This window comes from Dendropsophus ebraccatus, chromosome 1 (assembly GCF_027789765.1).
Source record: "Dendropsophus ebraccatus isolate aDenEbr1 chromosome 1, aDenEbr1.pat, whole genome shotgun sequence".
Lineage (NCBI taxonomy): Eukaryota > Metazoa > Chordata > Amphibia > Anura > Hylidae > Dendropsophus > Dendropsophus ebraccatus.
The window spans coordinates 228,817,126-228,823,835 of NC_091454.1; positions in this window are offsets into that span (position 1 = coordinate 228,817,126).

The window sequence follows — 6,710 nt, forward strand, 5'->3', positions numbered from 1 at the left end:
GTAGAGGGGGCTGTACGGTCACAGGTGGTAGGGGGGGCTGTAGGGTCAGAGGTGGTAGGGGGCTGTAGGGTCAGAGGTGGTAGGGGGGCTGTAGGGTCAGAGGTGGTAGGGGGGGCTGTAGGGTCAGAGGTGGTAGGGGGAGGACGGCTGTAGGGTCGGTGGTGGTAGGGGGGGCTGTAGGGTCAGTGGTGGGGGAGGAGGAGGAGGGCTGTAGGGTCAGAGGTGGAAGGGGGGGCTGTAGGGTCAGTGGTGGGGGGAGGGCTGTAGGGTCAGAGGTGGGGGAGGAGGAGGAGGGCTGTAGGGTCAGAGGTGGTAGGGGGGCTGTAGGGTCAGTGGTGGGGGAGGAGGGCTGTAGGGTCAGAGGTGGTAGGGGGGCTGTAGGGTCAGAGGTGGTAGGGGGGGTGTAGGGTCGAAGGTGGGGGAGGAGGGCTGTAAGGTCAGAGGTGGTAGGGGGGGCTGTAGGGTCGGAGGTGGTAGGGGGGGCTGTAGGGTCAGTGGTAGGGGGGGCTGTAGGGTCAGTGGTGGGGGAGGCTGTAGGGTCAGAGGTGGTAGGGGGGCTGTAGGGTCAGAGGTGGTAGGGGGGGCTGTAGGGTCAGTGGTAGGGGGGGCTGTAGGGTCAGTGGTGGGGGAGGCTGTAGGGTCAGAGGTGGTAGGGGGGCTGTAGGGTCAGAGGTGGAGGAGGAGGGCTGTAGGGTCGGAGGTGGTAGGGGGGGCTGTAGGGTCAGAGGTGGGGGAGGAGGAGGAGGGCTGTAAGGTCGGAGGTGGTAGGGGGGCTGTAGGGTCAGTGGTGGGAGAGGAGGAGGAGGGCTGTAGGGTCAGAGGTGGTAGGGGGGCTGTAGGGTCAGTGGTGGGGGAGGAGGGCTGTAGGGTCAGAGGTGGGGGAGGAGGAGGAGGGCTGTAGGGTCAGAGGTGGTAGGGGGGGCTGTAGGGTCAGTGGTGGGGGAGGGCTGTAGGGTCAGAGGTGGGGGAGGAGGAGGAGGGCCGTAGGGTCAGTGGTGGTAGGGGGGGCTGTAGGGTCAGTGGTGGGGGAGAGGGCTGTAGAGTCAGAGGTGGGGGAGGAGGAGGAGGGCTGTAGGGTCAGAGGTTGGGGGGGAGGAGGAGGGCTGTAGGGTCGGTGGTGGGGGGGGGAGGAGGAGGGCTGTAGGTTCAGAGGTGGGGGGGAGAAAGAGGGCTGTAGGGTCGGTGGTGGTAGGGGGGGCTGTAGGGTCAGAGGTGGGGGAGGAGGAGGAGGGCTTTAGGGTCAGAGGTGGTAGGGGGGCTGTAGGGTCAGTGGTGGGGGAGGAGGGCTGTAGGGTCAGAGGTGGGGGAGGAGGAGGAGGGCTGTAGGGTCAGAGGTGGTAGGGGGGTTGTAGGGTCAGTGGTGGGGGAGGAGCGCTGTAGGGTCAGAGGTGGGGGAGGAGCGCTGTAGGGTCAGAGGTGGGGGAGGAGGCGGAGGGCTGTAGGGTCAGAGGTGGGGGAGGAGGGCTGTAGGGTCAGAGGGGGGGAGGAGGAGGAGGGCCGTAGGGTCAGTGGTGGTAGGGGGGGCTTTAGGGTCAGTGGTGGGGGGAGGGCTGTAGGGTCAGGGGTGGGGGAGGAGGTGAAGGGCCATAGGGTCAGAGGTGGTAGGGGGGCTGTAGGGTCAGTGGTGGGGGAGAGGGCTGTAGAGTCAGAGGTGGGGGAGGAGGAGGAGGGCTGTAGGGTCAGAGGTTGGGGGGGAGGAGGAGGGCTGTAGGGTCAGAGGTTGGGGGGGAGGAGGAGGGCTGTAGGGTCGGTGGTGGGGGGGGAGGAGGAGGGCTGTAGGGTCGGTGGTAGGGGGGGAGGAGGAGGGCTGTAGGGTCAGAGGTGGGGGGGGAGAAGGAGGGCTGTAGGGTCAGAGGTGGGGGGGAGAAGGAGGGCTGTAGGGTCGGTGGTGGTAGGGGGGGCTGTAGGGTCAGAGGTGGTAGGGGGGCTGTAGGGTCAGTGGTGGAGGAGGAGGGCTGTAGGGTCAGAGGTGGGGGAGGAGGAGGAGGGCTGTAGGGTCAGAGGTGGTAGGGGGGCTGTAGGGTCAGTGGTGGGGGAGGAGGCGGAGGGCTGTAGGGTCAGAGGTGGGGGAGGAGGGCTGTAGGGTCAGAGGTGGGGGAGGAGGGCTGTAGGGTCAGAGGTGGTAGGGGGGCCGTAGGGTCAGTGGTGGGGGGGGGGGCTGTAGGGTCAGAGGTGGTAGGGGGGCTGTAGGGTCAGTGGTAGGGGGAGCTGTAGGGTCAGTGGTGGGGGAGGAGGAGGAGGGCTGTAGGGTGAGAGGTGGTAGGGGGGGCTGTAGGGTCAGAGGTGGGGGAGGAGGAGGAGGGCTGTAGGGTCAGAGGTGATAGGGGGGGCTGTAGGGTCAGTGGTGGGGGGGAGGGCTGTAGAGTCAGAGGTGGTAGGGGGGGCTGTAGGGTCAGAGGTGGTAGGGGGGGCTGTAGGGTCAGTGGTAGGGGGGCTGTAGGGTCAGTGGTGGGGGAGGCTGTAGGGTCAGAGGTGGAGGGCTGTAGGGTCAGTGGTGGGGGAGGCTGTAGGGTCGGAGGTGGTAGGGGGGGCTGTAGGGTCAGAGGTGGTAGGGGGGGTGTAGGGTCGAAGGTGGGGGAGGAGGGCTGTAAGGTCAGAGGTGGTAGGGGGGGCTGTAGGGTCGGAGGTGGTAGGGGGGGCTGTAGGGTCAGTGGTAGGGGGGCTGTAGGGTCAGTGGTGGGGGAGGCTGTAGGGTCAGAGGTGGTAGAGGGGGCTGTAGGGTCGGAGGTGGTAGGGGGGGCTGTAGGGTCAGAGGTGGTAGGGGGGGCTGTAGGGTCAGAGGTGGTAGGGGGGCTGTAGGGTCAGAGGTGGAGGAGGAGGGCTGTAGGGTCGGAGGTGGTAGGGGGGGCTGTAGGGTCAGTGGTAGGGGGGGCTGTAGGGTCGGAGGTGGTAGGGGGGGGCTGTAGGGTCAGTGGTGGGGGAGGAGGAGGAGGGCTGTAGGGTCAGTGATGGTAGGAGGGCTGTAGGGTCAGTGGTGGGGGAGGAGGAGGAGGGCTGTAGGGTCAGTGGTGTTAGGAGGGCTGTAGGGTCAGTGGTGGGGGAGGAGGAGGAGGGCTGTAGGGTCGGAGGTGGTAGGGGGGGCTGTAGGGTCGGAGGTGGTAGGGGGGGCTGTAGGGTCGGAGGTGGTAGGGGGGGCTGTAGGGTCGGAGGTGGTGGGGGGGGGTGTAGGGTCGGAGGTGGGGGAGGAGGGCTGTAAGGTCAGAGGTGGTAGGGGGGGCTGTAGGGTCGGAGGTGGTAGGGGGGGCTGTAGGGTCGGAGGTGGTAGGGGGGGCTGTAGGGTCAGTGGTAGGGGGGGCTGTAGGGTCAGAGGTGGTAGGGGGGCTGTAGGGTCAGAGGTGGTAGGGGGGGCTGTAGGGTCAGTGGTAGGGGGGGCTGGAGGGTCAGTGGTGGGGGAGGAGGAGGAGGGCTGTAGGGTCAGTGGTGGTAGGAGGGCTGTAGGGTCAGTGGTGGAGGAGGACGAGGGCTGTAGGGTCGGAGGTGGTAGGGGGGGCTGTAGGGTCGGAGGTGGTAGGGGGGGCTGTAGGGTCGGAGGTGGTAGGGGGGGCTGTAGGGTCGGAGGTGGTAGGGGGGGCTGTAGGGTCTTAGGTGGTAGGGGGGGGCTGTAGGGTCAGTGGTGGGGGAGGAGGGCTGTAGGGTCAGAGGTGGGGGAGGAGGAGGAGGGCTGTAGGGTCAGAGGTGGTAGGGGGGGCTGTAGGGTCAGTGGTGGGGGGAGGGCTGTAGGGTCAGAGGTGGGGGAGGAGGAGGAGGGCCGTAGGGTCAGTGGTGGTAGGGGGGGCTGTAGGGTCAGTGGTGGGGGAGAGGGCTGTAGAGTCAGAGGTGGGGGAGGAGGAGGGCTGTAGGGTCAGAGGTTGGGGGGAGGAGGAGGGCTGTAGGGTCGGTGGTGGGGGGGGGGGAGGAGGAGGGCTTTAGGGTCGGTGGTAGGGGGGGGGAGGAGGAGGGCTGTAGGTTCAGAGGTGGGGGGAGAAGGAGGACTGTAGGGTCGGTGGTGGTAGGGGGGGCTGTAGGGTCAGAGGTGGGGGAGGAGGAGGAGGGCTGTAGGGTCAGAGGTGGTAGGGGGGCTGTAGGGTCAGTGGTGGGGGAGGAGGCGGAGGGCTGCAGGGTCAGAGGTGGGGGAGGAGGGCTGTAGGGTCAGAGGTGGGGGAGGAGGGCTGTAGGGTCAGAGGTGGTAGGGGGGCCGTAGGGTCAGTGGTGGGGGGGGGCTGTAGGGTCAGAGGTGGTAGGGGGGCTGTAGGGTCAGTGGTGGGGGGGCTGTAGGGTCAGTGGTGGGGGAGGAGGAGGAGGGCTGTAGGGTGAGAGGTGGTAGGGGGGGCTGTAGGGTCAGAGGTGGGGGAGGAGGAGGAGGGCTGTAGGGTCAGAGGTGGTAGGGGGGGCTGTAGGGTCAGTGGTGGGGGGGAGGGCTGTAGAGTCAGAGGTGGTAGGGGGGGCTGTAGGGTCAGAGGTGGTAGGGGGGGCTGTAGGGTCAGTGGTAGGGGGGCTGTAGGGTCAGTGGTGGGGGAGGCTGTAGGGTCAGAGGTGGAGGGCTGTAGGGTCAGTGGTGGGGGAGGCTGTAGGGTCGGAGGTGGTAGGGGGGGCTGTAGGGTCAGTGGTGGGGGAGGCTGTAGGGTCGGAGGTGGTAGGGGGGGCTGTAGGGTCAGAGGTGGTGGGGGGGTGTAGGGTCGAAGGTGGGGGAGGAGGGCTGTAAGGTCAGAGGTGGTAGGGGGGGCTGTAGGGTCGGAGGTGGTAGGGGGGGCTGTAGGGTCAGTGGTGGGGGAGGCTGTAGGGTCAGAGGTGGTAGAGGGGGCTGTAGGGTCGGAGGTGGTAGGGGGGCTGTAGGGTCAGAGGTGGTAGGGGGGCTGTAGGGTCAGAGGTGGTAGGGGGGCTGTAGGGTCAGAGGTGGAGGAGGAGGGCTGTAGGGTCGGAGGTGGTAGGGGGGGCTGTAGGGTCAGTGGTAGGGGGGGCTGTAGAGTCGGAGGTGGTAGGGGGGGCTGTAGGGTCAGTGGTGGGGGAGGAGGAGGAGAGCTGTAGGGTCAGTGGTGGTAGGAGGGCTGTAGGGTCAGTGGTGGGGGAGGAGGAGGAGGGCTGTAGGGTCGGAGGTGGTAGGGGGGGCTGTAGGGTCGGAGGTGGTAGGGGGGGCTGTAGGGTCGGAGGTGGTAGGGGGGGCTGTAGGGTCGGAGGTGGTAGGGGGGGCTGTAGGGTCAGTGGTAGGGGGGGCTGTAGGGTCAGTGGTGGTAGGGGGGGCTGTAGGGTCGGAGGTGGTAGGGGGCTTTAGGGTCAGTGGTGGTAGGGGGGGCTGTAGGGTTGGAGGTGGTAGGGGGGCTGTAGGGTCGGAGGTGGTAGGGGGGCTGTAGGGTCAGAGGTGGTAGAGGGGGCTGTAGGGTCGGAGGTGGTAGGGGGGGCTGTAGGGTCGGAGGTGGTAGGGGGGGGCTGTAGGGTCAGTGGTAGGGGGGGCTGTAGGGTCAGTGGTAGGGGGGGCTGTAGGGTCAGTGGTAGGGGGGGCTGTAGGGTCAGTGGTGGTAGGGGGGCTGTAGGGTCGGAGGTGGTAGGGGGGGCTGTAGGGTCGGAGGTGGTAGGGGGGGCTGTAGGGTCGGAGGTGGTAGGGGGGGCTGTAGGGTCAGTGGTAGGGGGGGCTGTAGGGTCTTAGGTGGTAGGGGGGGCTGTAGGGTCGGAGGTGGTAGGGGGGCTGTAGGGTCGGAGGTGGTAGGGGGGGGCTGTAGGGTCGGAGGTGGTAGGGAGGGCTGTAGGGTCGGAGGTGGTAGGGGGGGCTGTAGGGTCAGTGGTGGTAGGGGGGGCTGTAGGGTCAGTGGTGGTAGGGGGGGCTGTAGGGTCGGAGGTGGTAGGGGGGCTTTAGGGTCAGTGGTGGTAGGGGGGGGCTGTAGGGTTGGAGGTGGTAGGGGGGCTGTAGGGTCGGAGGTGGTAGGGGGGCTGTAGGGTCAGAGGTGGTAGAGGGGGCTGTAGGGTCGGAGGTGGTAGGGGGAGCTGTAGGGTCAGTGGTAAGGGGGGCTGTAGGGTCTTAGGTGGTAGGGGGGGCTGTAGGGTCGGAGGTGGTAGGGGGGGCTGTAGGGTCGGAGGTGGTAGGGGGGCTGTAGGGTCAGAGGTAGGATGTTGCCTACTGGGCAATGATTTGGCAGGGAGCCATGTTGTGGTCGGTGGTCGGGGACTGCAGACGGGAGGAGGGGTGGGTGGGCTGTTGTGACCGCAGCCCCTGTGAAGTGAGCAGAATCCAGATACATAACAGAGGGGTGGGATGACCCGGAAGGCCGCCATCTTGTCTGACCCGTCTGTAACGGGCTGGAGCCATCGGGGTGAGCCTGGTCATGTGACTACAGTCTACTCCCCCGCACCACTACCCATACACCCCCTGTGCGGACTACAACTCCCAGCATCCTGCAGTGTACGGTGCGATCTATCCTGGGCGGCTGCCTATATCCTCAGCAGCTACTTGTACGGACTACAACTCCCAGCATCCTGCAGTAAACGGTGCACTCTAGTAGGGCGGGGATACAGCACTGTACACACTGAGCATACAGGCGGCAGCAGTGACGTGGCACAGACCCAGCCTCAGACCCCCTGTCTGACCCCTCATTACAAGAAGTTTCCTCAGCGCTGCCTTCTGATTGGACGCCTGCTAGGCCCACTCTCTCGTGATTGGTGGACTGTAACAAGCTCCGCATCCTGATTGGATGGAGGTCGTCCAGGCTTCCTTCGCTGCCTTACGAAACTTAAGGAATTCG